An 18,296-nucleotide genomic window follows, 5' to 3' on the forward strand; every position below is an offset into this window, starting at 1 on the left:
CCCAGTGATTCAGCCACTTTCCGACCGACGAAGACGTCCAGAAATGCTCTTTGTGCGATTCTCCTGGGTGACTGCATTGCGTTACCGAAAACAGTAGCAACGACTACAGGGGTAAAGTGCTTCTATGCCCGCGGCACCGCTGGTTTCTGGCCGGGCGGGCGCTCACTTGCGCTCGTGGCGGCCAGCGGAGAAGTAGTGCAGCAGCGATGCGGCGGCGAGCAGCAGCGCCAGCTTGCCGGCGAGCGCGGCCAGGTGCAGCAGGCCCGACAGCACGTGCAGCGCAGACACGCCCGACACGCCCACAGCCGCCGCCCCCGCCGCCCCCACCGCCTCCGCAGACCGCTCTGACGTCTCCTGCTCGCTCAGCTCGGGGCCTGCAACTATAACAATCACCTGATTTGCTAACTGTTCTGTTACGACTGACGAAGGACTCCCCTTCAACACCCGCGTACAAAATACAAGAGACAAGACAGAAAAAAATACGCAGAAAACCAAACCGACGCACCGCGAAGGAATTATCCGAATAGGACGGAAATCAGTGGATGTAATGTCATGCACACGCAATCATTGCAATTTCAGAAAAATTGAGTGGTTAATTCGAGAGAAAGAGTTTTTACAAATTGAGCAAGTAAATAACGTTTTTGCCTACCTCTCACTCTTATGCAAGCAGTTATTCTGCTTGCCATTGACTCAGTTGTTGTATGTTCTGGTCTTACGTTAAATCAGTGAGTGGATCGAAACAGCACACCCAGACACTCTGGGATGATGGCATTGAAACAAGAGGATGACACGCGTAAAGCTGAAATACTAAAGACCTTTTTCCAAAGCTGTTTCACAGAGGAAGACCGCACTGTAGTTCCTTCTCTAAATCCTCGCACGAACAAAAAAATGGCTGACTTCGAAATAAGTGTCCAAGGAAAAGCAACTGAAATCACTCAACAGAGGAAAGTCCGCTGGACCTGACGGGATACCAATTCGATACTATACAGAGTACGCGAAAGAACTTGCCCCCCTTCTAACAGCCGTGTACCGCAATTCTCTAGAGGAACAGAAGGTTCCAAATGATTGCAAAAGAGCACAAAATGTTTCAAATGGCTCTGAGCACTATGGGACTTAACTTCTGAGGTCATCAGTCCCCTAGAACTTAGAACTAGTTAAACCTAACTAACCTAAGGACATCACACACATCCATGCCCGACGCAGGATTCGAACCTGCGACCGTAGGAAAAGAGCACAGCTAGTTCCACTTTTCAGGAAGGATCGTCGAGCAGATTCGCAAAACTATAGGCCTACATCTCTGACATCGATCTGTTGTAGAATTTTAGAACATGTTTTTTGCTCGCGTATCACGTCATTTCTGGAAACCCAGGATCTACTCTGTAGGAATCAACATGGATTCCGGAAACAGCGGTCGTGTGAGACCCAACTCGCTTTATTTGTTCATGAGACGCAGAAAATATTAGATACAGGCTCCCAGGTAGATGCCATTTTATTTGACTACCGGAAGGCGTTGGATACAGTTCCGCACTGTCGCCTGATAAACAAAGTAAGAGCCTACGGAATATCAGACCAGCTGTGTGGCTGGATTGAAGAGTTTTTAGCAAACAGAACACAGCATGTTGTTCTCAATGGAGAGACGTCTACAGACGTTAAAGTAGCCTCTGGCGTGCCACAGAGGAATGTTATGGGACAAAAAAAATGGTTCAAATGGCTCTGAGCACTATGGGACTTAACATCTGAGGTCATCAGTCCTCTAGAACTTAGAACTACTTAAACTTAACTAACCTAAGGACATCACACACATCCGTGCCCGAGGCAGGATTCGAACCTGCGACCGTAGCGGTCGCGCGGTTCCAGACTGGAGCGCCTAGAACCTCTCGTCCACTCCGGCCGGCTGTTATGGGACCATTGCTTTTCACAATATATATAAATGACCTAGTAGATAGTGTCGGAAGTTCCATGCGGCTTTTCGCGGATGATGCTGTAGTATACTGAAAAGTTGCAGCATTAGAAAATTGCAGCGAAATGCAGGAAGATCTGCAGCGGATAGGCACTTGGTGCAGGGAGTGGCAACTGACCCTTAACATAGACAAATGTAACGTATTGCGAATACATAGGAAGAAGTATCTTTTATTGTAATATTATATGATGGCGGAACAAACACTGGCAGCAGTTACTTCTGTAAAATATCTGGGAGTATGCGTATGGAACGATTTGAAGTGGAATGATCATATAAAATTAATTGTTGGTAAAGCGGGTGCTAGGTTGAGATTCATTGGGAGAGTCCTTAGAAAATGTAGTCCATCAACAAAGGAGGTTGCTTACAAAACACTCGTTCGACCTATACTTGAGTATTGCTCATCAGAGTGGGATCCGTACCAGGTCGGATTAACAGAGGAGATAGAGAAGATCCCAAGAAGAGCGGCGCGTTTTGTCACAGGGTTGTTTGCTAAGCGTGATAGCGTTACGGAGATGTTTAGCAAACTCAAGTGGCAGACTCCGCAAGAGAGGCGCTCTGCATCGCCGTGTAGCTTGCTGTCCAGGTTTCGAGAGGGAGCGTTTCTGGATGAATATATTACTTCCCCCTACTTATACCTTCCGAGGAAGTCACGAATATAAAATTAGAGAGATTCGAACGTGCACGGAGGCTTTCCGGCAGTCGTTCTTCCCGCGAACCATACGCGACTGGAACACGAAAGGGTGGTAATGACAGTGGCAAGTAAAGTGCCCTCCGCCACACACCGTTGGGTGGCTTGCGGAGTATAAATGTAGATGTAGATGTCACCCTGAGCGAAATCGTGCCAAATTCTGTCCAACTGGCGCGTTAGACCGTCAAAATCCTAAGCTGGTTGGCGAATTCTGCCCACAATGCAACGTTTTCTATTTGGCACGGATCCGGCAACCCTGCTGGAAAATTTAAGGTTTAGCCACAACAAAGACAAGCAGTAGAAACTCTAGCCGTGAGCGGGCACGCGCTATCTTGCTGAAATGTAAGCCCAGGTGGCTTGTCATCAAAGACCACAAAACGGAGCATAGAATATCGTGGTCACACCGACGTGCTGTAAGTTTACCGTGAATGGCAATCAAAGGAGTCCTGCTATATAATGAAATGTCACTCCAGACCATCACTCCTTGTGAAATGATATTAAATCAAGACCCTAAGCTGTCGACAGGTGCTGATATGCAACGACGGGGAGAGTTGAAAATGTGTGCCCCGACCGGGACTCGAACCCGGGATCTCATGCTTACATGGCAGACACTCTGTCCATCTGAGCCACCGAGGGCATAGAGGATAGTGTCACTGCAGGGATTTATCCCTTGCACGTTCCCCGTGAGACCCACATTCCCAACTTAATGTCCACACACTACATTCGTAGTGCCCCTGCCCATTACACTCATTACTCGCGGCAGACAATCTTACCGAGCCCCGTAAGAGTTCGGGCAATGCGTGTGCATCCAGCACAGAAGAAGGAGGTCAATGGCCGGGTTAGCCTTTACTATATGAAGATGGTATCTGTTGTTTCGGACATGTCTGAAAAAACAGATACCACGTTCATATCGCTCCCTGTTGTCGCGCCGTATGGTGGACGACAATCAGGTTGGTATCCTACCGGTGTCCAGGATGTCTCCAAACACGTCTTCGCTGGTCATCGAGGCTCAGTTCGAAGCTGGACTCAGCGCTACAGACAATTCTAGTCCAGTCAATGAGAGTCCGACAGCACTGCACATGGGCTTCATGGTGTACAATGGTCAAAGGCAGTCGGCGCAAGAGGCACCATGAGCTCAGCCCCCTTTTCTGTGAACTGCCTATTAACAGTCCTAGTGTCACTGAGGCACTAGTTGCATTTCGGATCGACGGTAATGATGAATCCGGTGCTCCGAATGGCTCTCTGACGACTGGTTGATCCTTACGCTCTGTCATTTCTCTAGGTCGACCGCTTCCATTTGACTGTTTCCGTCCTGACGCTGTGTTCAGCCATCGTCGAATAGTAGCATCGCTCGTATTACAGTGTCGAGCGATTCGCAGATTTCTCCAACTGGCTTCTTCGAGCCCAACTACACGTCCTCTCTCAAATGCTGGCATATGACTATATTTTTCGAGTACCTGCCTGAAAGGCATAGTTACTGTTCAACTGAGTACACGGAGTGAAACTCGCAAAGACTTTATGACCTGGTATTGACATGTCACCTGTTTACTATCCTTGCCAGTTGCGCGGTGAAAGTGCGTTGCATCGCTACACATTCACAATATTGTATTTTCGGTCGATACCTGTGTGAATATCGGTTTGTAGCCAATTTGTATAACTTCGTGACCCGACGTTTTCTTCATTTTTTATGTACTTTAAAAACTGACAAAAATAAACACTACAGATTATAGGCTGCTACTAGCAAACATGAGAACGTTCAACTGTGCAATCTTTGAATCCATTACATGCTTTGCTTCAAGCACATGGACGCATTAACTCCGCTGGCGACAAATATAACTACTGCTGTGACGCGCTGGTGAAAGGGTGTGCTTCTACAATTATCAGGCATCTTCGCCTTATGTGGCCCTGGGCGTCTTTCCAAACGACGTTACCATCAGGTACCATGCTGCAAAATATTGGATAAAAATGGACTCCAGGGACAAAGTGAGAGGAACCACCACAAATACCATCTTAAAATACAGAGCGTGGATACATGGCGAAGGGAGTTCGAGTGGCTCTGAGCACTGTGGGACTTAACATCTGAGGTCATCAGTCCCCTAGAACTTAGAACTACTTAAACCTAACTAGCCTAAGGACATCGCACATATCCACGCCCGAGGTAGGATTCGAACCTGCGACCGTAGCGGTCGCGCGGTTCCAGAATGAAGCTCCTTGAACCGCTCAGCCACAACGGCCGGCACCAAGGGAGTGGGTGATAAGCGATAAGGGCAGGACAGTTGTGGCGTTACGCCACATAACGTGATAAAAATGATATTGAGTAACTTCGCAAATATACCAAAACTGACGTCGTAACGAAACATAAATATTATCTTAGAAAAACAACAAAGATTCTGTAATCAATTAATATGATCTGCGAATGTAGTTGCAGTCTCCGTTTTTTTTTTCTTTTTTTGCAGAAATATCGCTCGCTCTTCCCTTTTGTTTCTTGGTAGTGTAAGGAGCCATTTTACGACGAGGCAAGAAAACGTGTAAGTTTCATATTATGTTTACCCTAAATGCAATCAAATATTGCTTAAAAATGTTGTAAAATTTTGTATGTACCAGCTTCTGTACTTATGAAGCGGCAAAATTAATGTCTATATGCAAATTTTATAGGGGAACATTGGTGCAGAGTTCAGCGCCATTGTCCTAAATGATAACGGCCAAGAGTCGTAATAAATATCTGAATATTCACTAATTTTGACATGTAAAAAGATTTCTCTTGATTAGCGGTGCTTCCTTTGCAACAATAAAAGTAATCAATATTTCCAATATTGCATCATGCCTGACTAAAGCGAATTCTGTAATATTCTTTGATCCCCGCTTAACGATATCGCAAAAATCTCCTTAGCGTTACATTTTCACAAGAGAAAGAAATAATATCTTTTAATATAAAAACACCGTACCGGCAAACTATCTGCGAGAAGTACCACAACTGAGTCACTGACGCAAATAATTTTCCAGTTGTGAAGAAGGCACAATAACATTAAATCCAACTATTCATAATAGAAAAATACCAATATAGAAAGAACCGCCACACAGTCTATGATATCTTCCCAGACATACAGATTAGGAACAAAACACCCTGCCCTAAGTCGTGTGAGGATATATTTACTAGCAATAAATTTTACTTATCCAGCACACATCATATGAACATGTTGAAACGCATCTGTCCCTTGCCGGATAGGGACGTCTCACAATTTCATAAAGTTTAATTTAGTTCATGTCAAGCTAAGTCACACTCCTGACGATTAACAAATATTTAATGCTGATTATAGGTAAAAGCAGTGACTGCAAAGATTAAGCCGGTAATTCCTGTCTTAATATTTCCTCTAATCTAGTATTAGTTGCTTGTGGCACATTTTAGCTGGATCCTGACGAGCTGAAAACAGTAACGCTCCCAGGGGAGCGCGGACCGCCTCTCAATAGAAAAAGCTCGAGAGGACGCGTCCGAAATGGTCGCCGAAAGCAGCCATGGGCCACTCATTGTCAAGCTGAGTTCCTGACCATCGGGGCCAGAACGTTTTTCTGCTAGCCATGCCCTGTGTGGTATGTGGTCAGAGTTTTAACTAAAGAGGTTGTATAAAGAGCAGTAACGAGAACCTACCCATGTGCTGGCCAAATCACAGTTCTAAAGAACGTACTGTTCTCCGACTGCCTGCTTCTTAGTACGCAGTGGTGTGAGAGGCTAATCGTAGATAACGCTCTGAGTTGACCTGTGGAAATAGACACACGTGTGTTTCGTTTAGGAATTCTTCTTTCTACAAAGAAAGGGCGTTGTGTGGACATAGCAGCGCCTCTCCGCGCAGGGTAAACTGAACTAGAAAATAACTGGAAGATATTTCATTGGGTAATTTTAAAAAAGCAACAGAGAATGAGAGATAGGGCGCATGCTTCTCAGTATTCCAGGTGCAGCAGAGCAGCTTACTGGCTGCACTGAAGACTGAACTGAAGAGCGGGAGGCTTACACCAGAGTTTTTAAAAAGATATACACGGGAAGGCAGCCAAATGGCTAACGTAATAAAACTTTTCCGACATGAGAAGTCAGCTAGTTAAGAAAAATACAGTACCATTAGTCAGAGCTTAACGGGGATTATCTGTTGGCTAAAGAGAATTTCGCGGATTTACTGAGAGGATGGAATTCTGTCCAGGATACGTTGGAGTTTAAGACACAGCCGAGGACATTTGATTGTTCGATGTTCGTGAACGTTACTTTTCGTATTCTGTGTGCTTCAGTGATCTCAATATTATTCTGTCATTAGTCCAATGTTCATGTATGCAATGGGTCTTGCACACACCAGAATTTCAAGTGCCCCACAACCAAAAATCCAAGATAGGGGGAACGAGCTGGCCAGATTATGGACTTCCCCAAACTATTAACTTAAACGTCTGTGTGAGGTGTTCTCGGACATTTAGGAGAAAATTGGTTTGGTGCTCCATCATACATGAACTACATCTCCAGCCGTTGTCGGAGTTGTACCTGTTCTAACAGGACACGCAAGTTGTTTGAAAGGAATTGAAGATAACTCGCACCTGTTGACCTGTTTGATAGTATATGAGGTCCTATTAGTCTATCGCCGATAATTCTTGCCCATACATTAACTGAAAATTGGCGCTGGTGCCTTGCTTCGTCAACTGCATGTAGTTTTGTATCAGACCACACTTCTTAGTTAAGAAAACTGACAACCCCATATAGCGCGAAACCAGCCTCGTAAAGTAAACTCGTCCTTGTTGTGAAAAGCGGATCTGCACCACATCTTGACAAGCGCCATTGGCACGACTGCATTCTGGTGGGCTTGGAGCCAAAGGGCTTGGACATGCTGTATATGATATGGGTACAGTGAGTGTTCATGAAGGACCACCCAGACCCGAGAATGACTACCCCGGATACTGTAATTCTACGTACACTCGTCGCTGTATCTTCTTCCACTCCTTGTAATACTAGTCCCTCCACGACAGGAGTACAAATGGTGTGCTTTCTGCGACAACCCCGCAATGTTGAAGCTACGAAATCAGAATCTGCTAGTCACAGGAGTAGAAACACTCGCCATGTGCGGTCTGGTATCATCTTGTTGAAATGTAAGCTCGGGATGTCCCGCCATGAGGAGCAACAAAAGAGGGTGTAGAATAACGGTCTACATACCGCTGTGCTGTAAATGTTCCGCGGATGACAACCAACGGAGTCCTGCTGCGAAAGTAAATGCCACCCCAGACCATCACTGATGGTTGGTTGTCGGGCCGTATCACGGGCGACAGTACGTTGGCATACCACCACGGTCTGGGGTGTCTCCAAATGCGTCTTCGCTGGTCATCAGGGCTCAACTCGAAGCGTGCCTCATCAATGAAGACAATTCTTTTCCAGTCAATGAGGTTGCAGCCCGAAAACGGGTCTGGAGACACCCTGCGTAGTGGTGGGATACCAACCTGACTGTCGACTGCCACGCGGCCTGACAGCCAGGACTGTTGGTCTGGAGCGCCATTTCTTTTCATAGCACAACCCCTTCGTTGTCATACTCGACATCCTACTGCACAGTGGTACGTCGACGATATTCTACGCCCCGTTTTATTGCCCTTCATGGCAAGCCACCCTGGGCTTACATTTCAGCAAAATGCGCCGCGCGAGATTAGCCGAGCAGTCTAGGCGCTGCAGTCATGGACTGTGCGGCTGGTCCCGGTGGAGGTACGAGTCCTCCCTCGGGCATGGGTGTGTGTGTTTGTCCTTAGGATAATTTAGGTTAAGTAGTGTGTAAGCTTAGGGACTGATGACCTTAGCAGTTAAGTCCCATAAGATTTCACACACATTTGAACATTTGAACAAAGTGCACAAACAGAAGTACAGTTACAAACAGCCAAGATCGCCATTGTACAGTATTTATTATGACGACCGGTTTCAGCAAACTACGTTGTCACCATCAGAGCTGCAAAGCATAATCAACATCTTCAGGTACACTGGGATTAGATGCAAAGGTGTGTAAAACAGTTTAACATAAATGTGGACTATACAGTGGAATATAACGTATCTTCTGCGACACAAAAATTGTTCAAATGGCTCTGAGCACTATGGGACTTAACATCTGAGATCATCAGTCCCCTAGAACTTAGAACGTATTAAACCTAACTAACCTAAGGACATCACACACATCCATGTCCGAGGCAGGATTTGAACCTGCGACCGTAGTGGTCGCGCGGTTCTAGACTGAAGCGCCTAGAACAACTCGGCGACAACGACCGGCTTCTGCGACACATTTCACTGAATCTTGACCTAATGCATCTTATATGGTATCATATCATAGAACGATACTTCGTGAACATGGAAACAATATTATATCAGCAAGTCAAGCATAAATAACTACCACATAAAACAACGTACATTGCATGGGGGCTTAATTATTTATAATGCAAATATTTTTTAATTTTAGTAGCTGACTGTCCGGTTACGAGGTCTCGTTACCGGTTGGCCCTGACTGGTATTAGTATGCAATCTGACTGCATAGAATAACAACAAAGAATGAAAGAAAACTTCCGTTAACACAATTAATTATTTAAGTCCCCAGCAACTATAAAACCTACGAAACAACAAAACACAAGTGTAGCTGTTCTGTGTGTGGAAGTGTGATTCAACGTACACATCTGGCACGGTTCTTCCTCAATAAAACCAGATATTTTAAACACCATTTATACTGAAGTAATTTAAAAAAATGATAAATACTATAATTGCACATAGAAACCAGAAATACAGTCTAATACAAGAACACGATCCAGATGCTTTGTTGACTGATCCTGTGACCAAGAGGCATTATTGTTTAAGACATTGAAATAATACAAAAAAAAAGGAATTTTTTACCTTCATATATATGATTAAAAGCACACTCTGATCATTACAGCATCCCCAATCCAACAATATCTGGTGTCTAGCCCATCAAAACAATATGACAACATCTGAACAAGCACTCTCCATGGGAACTTCTCAACAACGACTCACCCCTGCTGCATCTCAACAAGCACTCTCTACGACGACTTCTCGACAAGAACTGCCAGTGCAGGCGGCTGAATAATACTCTTTGGCGCAATCTCTGGCGCTGTGGCTCAGTGTAGCCACCTTTCAACATGCTGCACTGATTACACAAGTTCATGTTCGTCCATTAGTAGAACGAAGACTGAGATTCTCAAGTAAACATCACAGACATTACAATCAGCCACAAGGTGACACTGTGGTAGTAGTTACAAACAAAAATGCGTCGCGTCTTTTCCGCTCAAATTGCACCGTATAATTTGTGACGTTTGACGTGGCAAGATTTCACTCTGCAGCATCGTTTGACGCAAGTGTGTTTCCGTGTGTCGCTGTGGCTGGAGTTCAGTGTTTGGTGTTTAGTGACAATGCACCGGTATTCTGTCGAACAGCGCGAGTTCCTAGTGAAACATGTTGGATTACTGGTTCCATTAAGACATGTCAGCGAATGGTTGGAGAACGATTTGGTGACCAGTATATGACGTGTAAATGCTGCATACAAAAGATAGCGAACAAGGTGGAGAGCAGTGAAACGGTGTTGGATCTTCACGGTGGGGGACGTCCGCGATTATCGGAAGAAAAAGTGACTGGCGTGAAACAACGATTGTTGGCTTCTGCAAAGTCTGTTCGACGTTGAATGTCACGGAGCAGATGTCACAGAGCTGTGAAGAAAGCTCGCATGTATCCATAGAGGTTTACAGTTGTTCAAGAATTGAATCTCAGTGACAAGGACAAACGTATTACATTTTGCCACTGGTTTCAGAAATTTATTGCTCAGAAGCCAGGAATATTGCAGTACACATGATTCAGTGATGAGGCGTGGTTCCACATCGATGGCTACGTAAACTCTCAGAGTACACGTTTGTGGTGTAATGAAAATCCACAGACACTGGTGGAGCAACCCCTGCATTCACAAAAGGTTGGCGTGTTCTGTGCAATATTACAGCGTCGCATCATCTGATCAATTTTTTTTTTTTTTTTTTTTTGTCTACTGTGACAAGAGAAGTTTACATCGAAATGCATCGGGAATTTGTGAAACATGGCTGAGGACGAACCGTTTTTCCCCGGCAGAGTGATTCTGAAAGGACTATGGCCCCACAAGGCCACCTGATTTAACACGACCTGACTTTTTCCTCTGGGGTGGCCTAAAAGGCAAGGCCTAGAGGAACAAACCACACAGCTTGGAAGATTTACAAAAGAAAATCCGCGAAATCCAGGCAGTGACGCAAAATCCAGACAGTGACACCAGAGGTCCTGGCAGAAACATTCGAGAATCTGCAGCGAAGTCTCAAAATACAGCGAACGGTAGCCGTAAAACGTGATAAAAGCCGTCGTGAGGCTAGCGCAAAGCGAGAAACGTAAACAGGCAAGATCGGGTTCAGAACAATCACACGGCTTGGGGACAGTGACTTCACGGACCAGATGTGAGAGTTAGTGGCACACCGTCTGTCGTACTATTTATCAGTGGTACGTGTCACCGGCCACTTCCAACTCACATGCCGGTTCCGTTCTCCACGGAACCGTGCGTGAACTCGATGGCTAGACAGCCCGAGGATCCTTGACCGCACGTCTGTACCGATACTCTAACTGGGCGAAATATCTGAATCTTTGTCAGATAAAAAACTCTAAATTACACAGACAAATGTCAGGATCTTTCCTTTGAAAACCATTCGGCTGATTTTCTTCTCATTCGTCTCAAATCCGATGTTGTGCTCTGTCTCTAATGATCTGATTGTCGACGGGACACTCTTTTTTTGGCAACTTTCAAAGAATTTTTTCTTAATGTAATCTTGGAGCAGCGTATTCAATATTTGCAATAGAAGTAACAAGCCGCAACGTAAAACGTGCTCCAGAGGATCTGTATAAAGGAAGTGGTACAAATTTTAAGGCTACATAAAGAGTTTATAGAGTGCAGCACATTATGATAACTACTTTGAAAACTCATTCCATGTTACACTTATTTGTTACTAACATAAAATTTGGGAGAGTACCGTGACTATTCTGAAACCTGTTCGTGTGAGATATCTTGCTCTCGGGCCGCAGTGTGTGACTTGGCAGGTTGTGAAGTTGGTGGTAAGCGTTTTACTGGAGGGCGGAAGGGGGGGAGATGTGAAGAAAAGGGGACACGACCCACACGTGAAACCCTATGGTAAATGTCTCAAACAACAGGAGAAGATGTTCTCAGCAACGGCTGATTCGTTTATTCAGACCGACGTCAAATTTCTGTAGCATTCTCTACTGGTGACATAATATTAGTAAATTCAACATCTAAATACACTCACTTTGCTTATAATAACATTCTGATGAAACAGCGAATATCGTATCATAGCTATTGAGTCTAAGATGGTTTTAATTCAAATAACCAGTATTTTTAACTCGAAGTTTCTGCTAACATTACGTTATATTTCATGATTATTATATATGAACAATAAAAAGAAAAACGTTGACTGGTAACGAATGTTCCTTACTTTTTTACCCTCAAAACAACACTTTCAAGATCCAGTATAAATTACATAACGCTTTTATACGCCATCAGTTATGATGAGTTAGAAATTACGTCATTTATACGTAAAGTATCTTCCGTGGTAAACAATATGCATAAAATAGTCTATCGTTGAGCTTGACTGCGAAGATACACTTATGTAGATTGTGAAAATATATGTTAGTTGTAACTGTAGTGTAGTTCCTATGTTGCCTAAATCATAAAAAGTTGGAAACTCAAAGTGTCAACAAACCCTTTTATGTGCACATTTCACTGGAACCAAGCCCAGCACTTCTTCTTGGGTGATGAAACTTGTATCAGCTGCGGGAGTATAAATTTTCCAACTGTCATCCAGCACCAGTGTCAAATAAGTAATACACGTCGAACAATTTCCTCGGTTTTCTGCGCATTCATGTACTTCAGAAGCATGCAGAAAAATGGAAGAGACGAACAGCTTGAAATTCTTCAAGTTTCTTAGAATGTTTTAGGTCAACTTCAAATCTTTCATGATGCGGTTTTTTCTTTTTTTGCGTTAGAGTGTATATAAACCGACGAAAAGCCGCTAGATACGTTGCGCAGAGAATAACCTGTCTAGTATTTGCAGTGGATACAAGGTTACATTCAGATTCTTAATGTCAAACAAGATTAATAAAACAAATAAAGCAGATGTTTAACTGATGAATAAAGAAGATATGAATGGAGCCTGCAACACACTGCAAGAAAATGATAATTTTGCAAGATGGCCTACCGTGACACGTTTCACATAATCGGCCCACATTAAATATACAAAGCACTTCAAAATACGCCAACAGCGCACGGGTATCTTCGTGAGATTACATCGGTTCCCACACGCTTCCTCGTAAAAAGCGAGGTAAACTTGCTCACCAGGCAGAACACACGCGTTCGCCGAGGCGTGAAACCAGGGCTGTCTCTCTTCGCTTTCATCTCACTGGCAACTGTTTGCTGGGGACCGGCCGGCGTAATGTTTGGAGGAAGTCTCTATTCATCGGTAGGGAATGATAAATCTTACAGTGCAACGTAAGTTGATGGCAGTCCTCTATCGAAGACATAAAAAGGAAGAAAGGTTAGGGCTCAACGTCTCGTCGATGACGTGCTCATTAGGGACGAAAGGATTTTATAAATACTCACAATATGAAGCATCGCGATCACACTCGAAATCACTGTTATGGAAATTTCACCTTGGGTTGGTCACTACAAATTCCATCACCCATACATCCTTCATCATGTCATGTGTTTTATTTTCAATGATTTATGAAATCTGTCTATCTATTTGAAACCAAAACTGTCGTAGTTTAATAATTTTTAAATACGTCCGTAACGATACATCAGAACTCATACTTTAAAAAAAACAGGGTTGCAACATTCGTAGCTTCATTATAAACATGTAGTTAACGTCCGAAACGCGCGCTTCATATTAAACGAGGTAGTGCTGAACGTTTGCTACCAATTTTTTTGACGATAGTTCAATCAGTTTATCTGCAATATTAAAAAATTTTACTCCTCTTTTGGAACCTTCAGTTGAAATGATTGCAGTTTGATAGCCGAAAGAAACTACATCAGTCGTAATGAATGATTAAAAATCTCCCCAGTGAAAACAGTACTCTCCACAACTAACCAATTGCAATAGCGTAACTGTAGTAATTATCGTCCAAAAATATGTCTAAGTCTTATGATTAGTTACAAATTATCTTTTTCAGCCTCTGTTTCTGAAATATGTGAAGGAAACAATTGTTGATAATTCGCTCTGTATACGGAGAGTGTCAGATATGCAGTGGTACAAACTTCGAGAGGCGACGTGTGGAAGTTGAGAGTGGCGTAGAACAGATGTTTAGAGCCTAAACGAAAAGTAAAGTATGTAGCATCTTAAAAGCCAAAACCTTTTCACCTCAAGATAATATCACTTTGAACGTTGTGAAGTGGTTGTAACTATAACCTAAAACCTTGTTAGTAAGCGCTTATAGAGATTTGTTGGAGAAAGTAACATTGTAATCACCATTAACTGCTATAATGGGCTCAGGGGGTGTGAACACCTTGAGTGTAGAAGATTCTTCTGCTGTCTAACAAACAGTGCAAAAGACTCAGACTCCCTTCTGGCGTCAAATCAGGCATTCTAAACCATAAGAAATGTATAGTAAATCGAATGGCAGTTCCAAAGCTAGACACCTACCGTCCCTAACAAACTTACCTAGCAAGATTTTTGTTATTTTGGGAGAGACTTGGTAAAAAACAGATAAATATAAAAGTAGACTAAGTATTAGTGGTCACTCCGTACACTAAATAGCGCAGTAGACAAGAAACGTCGGTGAAGAAAAAATGGTGGCTCTGTTTTGCTCAGAAACAATACTTCTGCATTGATCGACAAACAATACAGAAATGTAACAGCTCCTGCGCACGGAACCGACTAATAGCACGTATTAGAAGTGGTAACACTGAGTCCTACTCAACTTACAATGGCTGGCTCTGAGCACTATGGGACTTAACTGCTGTGGTCATCAGTCCCCTAGAACTTAGAACTACTTAAACCTAACTAACCTAAGGACATCACACACATCCATGCCCGAGGCAGGATTCGAACCTGCGACCGTAGCGGTCACGCGGTTCCAGACTGAAGCGCCTTTAACCGCACGGCCACACCGGCCGGCCACTCAACTTACAGTGAAAACAAATAAATGGTACCCAAAGCTTTTACTGGTGGCGAAAGGCTCGTTGTGACAGGAAATCCATCCGGTTACAGAAATAAAAGGGAAGAATCAGAGAGGACGAGTGCCCATCTTGTATAGGAAAACAGAAATGATTTCGACGGAAAAGAAGAAATAGTGCCCAGGTATTACTGAATTTTGGTATAAAACCCAAATAGCATCTCACCTCTTGCTTCGAATATACCCTGTCCGATCGCTCGTTTGTGGATAACACAGCAGCGGCCGTTGGTGGCTGCCATTACAAAGAGAAGAGCCGCCATGCAGCTGTAGCCCATACTGTGGAACACTCGTTACTGCTCCGCAGGCTTCGCCTTATATGAGTCAGGCGACAAGGAAAGTTGTCGCCTCTGCGGCGAAAGTGGCTGCGAACCGTAGAGTAGAGAAGAGCGCCTGCTCGCAGCCCGCGAACCGAGCGCAAGATAGCGTGCAGGCGGCGGCGAGGAAGCTCTTATCCTGGAAACGCAAAGCCGCTGCTCACGCTCATCCACATCGGAAAGACATCTAGAAAAGGGGAGATAAACGGCGGTTCAGAGAAGGGTATTATCATCCCACTGTACGGGGCAATAAATCCTTTATTAACCTTACCCGTTATGGGAACTGTAGATCCACATCACTGTGTACTAAATTAAATATACTACCTGCAAATCCGGCATTGCCCAGGTATTTACTTCGTCAATAGTCTATTTGAAACGAAACGTAATACACAGTTCAAAAAAAGTTTTGCGTCACCCTAGTTCCCAGAACTCCTGAAGATAGACGTTGACTGTTGATATTGTACCACAGACACAGTCCCTTTCACTGTTCAGAGATGTCACTAAACCCGCTCAAATGTGTAAACAACCATGTATGAGCAGCACCTATTAGACGAAGAGCGTCCGACAACCGATCTGTTCCAGTCATTCCACCAGGAAGGAGGTACACGGCTCTTGTTGTCTCTAGTTCAACCATGCCTAGACGGTCAATACCGCGGTTCGATCGCGTGCGCATTGTTACTTTGTGCCAGGAAGGGACATGCCTCGCTCAGGCCGACCAAGGGCTACTACTACAGTAGATGTCCGCTACCTACGGTTTACGACTCGGAGTAACCCTTACAGAAACGCCGCCATGTTGAATAACGCTTTTCATACAGCCACAGCACGTCGTGTTACGACTCAAACTGTGCGCAATAGGCTGGATGTTGCGCAACTTCACTCCCGACGTCCATTGCGAGGTCCATCTTTGCAACCACGACACCATACAGCGCGTTACAAAAAAATGGCTCTGAGCACTATGGGACTCAACTGCTGAGGTCATTAGTCCCCTAGAACTTAGAACTAGTTAAACCTAACTAACCTAAGGACATCACAAACATCCATGCCCGAGGCAGGATTCGAACCTGCGACCGTAGCGATCTTGCGGTTCCAGACTGCAGCGCCTTTAACCGCACGGCCACTTCGGCCGGCTAGCGCGTTACAGATGGGCCCAACAACATGCCGAATCGACCGCTCAGGATTTACATCACGTTCTCTTCACCGATGAGTGTCGCATATCCCTTCAACCAGACAAATGTCGGAGACGTGTCTGGAGGTAAGCCGGTCAGGCTGAACGCCTTAGACACACTGTCCAGCAAGTGCGGCAACGTGGAGGTTCCCTGCTGTTTTAGGGTGGCATTACGAGGAACCGACGTACGCCACCGGTGGTGGTGGAAGGCGCCGTAACGGCTGTACGATACGTGAATGCCATCCTCCGACCGATAGTGCAACCTTATCGGCAGCATATTGGCGAGGCATTCGTCTTTATGGACGACAATTCGCGCTCCCATCGTGCACATCTTGTGAATGACTTCCTTCTGGATAACGACATCGCTCGACTAGAGTGGCCAGCATGTTCTCCAAATACGAACCCTATCGAACGTGATTGGGATTTTTATGGACGAAGTGACCCACCAACCATTCTGAGGGATATACGCCGAGTCGCCGTTGAGGAGTGGAACAATCTAGACGAATAGTGCCTTTATGACCTTGTGGATAATATGTCACGACGAATACAGGCTTGCATCAGTGCAAGAGGACGTGCTACTGGGTATTAGAGGTACCAGTGTGTACAGCAGTCTGGACCTCCACCTGTGAAGGTCTCGCTTTATCGTGGTACAACATGCAGTGTGTGGTTTTCATGAGCAAAAAATGGCGGAAATGATGTTTATGTTGGACTCTGTTCCAATTTTCTGTACAGGTTCCGGAACTCTCGGAACCGAGGTGATGCAAAACTTTTTTTGATTTTTGTATATACTCCTGCAGCAGACTCAGTGTGAGATGATCCTGGACACTTCCCCAACGCAGGACGCAGCTGCTTCGCACGTCTACAACGTGATTTTGTAAATGTCTCTATGGCAACACCTCTTCTTTCCTCTATAGACGTCTACTGACTCTGCCTACAGTCGTTTGCCCTTCGCAGTTGAATGAATGCAAGTCGGACGGTATCCGCGTTATGAGACCTCTTTCCGGGTAGCCGCGAGTCAGGTGCTGTATTGCGAAAGTTTAGGCAGAGTTACCGTAGGCTGCCTGCTCTGAGCCCGAGAGAAGTACATGGGAGCCCTGTGGATTGTTGACGTCGATCATCGTCGGAAACTGCCGCAATCAAGACGTCGAAAATTTGTAAGAAACATCTTCCAAATGGTTTAATGTGTAAAAGGCGGTCCCAGTGCATGTGCTGGTTAAATAATAGTAACACAGTTGTGTTAGTAGTTACTGTCCACCGTTATCCTTATGTCTATATCACAGGGGATAACATTCTGTATCTATTCCTAGTTGCAATCGAGTGTCACTGGGTTAGTGAAATAATCTTAACGCAGGTATTATATAAATGAGCCTCTAAATTTGTTTTACATAGTAATTAAAAGAAACTCTTTCATTGAACTGCCCCAACAATTGAAATACTTGCTAAAGACCTTCAGTCCCTCATTCTAAAAGTAAACAGTTTCTTTAAAATGCATTAAATTAATTTCGTCTACGGCAAATAACCTGGCATGAATCTTTTCCATAATTTTAACTTATTTCTTGTATAAGAGATCTGACATAACAGAGCTTCTTGTGGTTTAGCTTGCAGTACCTGGGAATTAATTTATCGTTTTGAGAACAAAATTATTTCATGTATTATTCAGAAAAGTAATTTTAATGGTTAGCGTACAGTTACACCAGCAAGTGTTAATGTGTCGCGATGCATTTGTTTTATACCGTGCATGTTACTCCAGCCTCAGTCATTACAGTACAAATTGTGGTACTGGCTTTTGCTTCAAAATTCCGCAGGAAACATTTTCCCTCAAATTAAAATAACTTAATTTTGAATGGTATACGGTGAATTCACAACATATTTACGTAGTATAAAGGCATGTTTTATGTGTAAGTTACGATAGCTACTGT

At 44.3% G+C, this 18,296-nt stretch overlaps 1 non-coding gene across 1 annotated transcript; it reads right to left on the reverse strand.

Moving 5' to 3' along the window:
• Positions 1-3,210: 3,210 nt before the first annotated feature.
• Trnat-ugu lies at positions 3,211-3,285 on the reverse strand. The gene has a single exon. It is a non-coding gene; the product is annotated as a tRNA-Thr (tRNA).
• Positions 3,286-18,296: the final 15,011 nt, after the last annotated feature.

Source organism: Schistocerca piceifrons, chromosome 5 (assembly GCF_021461385.2).
Source record: "Schistocerca piceifrons isolate TAMUIC-IGC-003096 chromosome 5, iqSchPice1.1, whole genome shotgun sequence".
NCBI lineage: Eukaryota > Metazoa > Arthropoda > Insecta > Orthoptera > Acrididae > Schistocerca > Schistocerca piceifrons.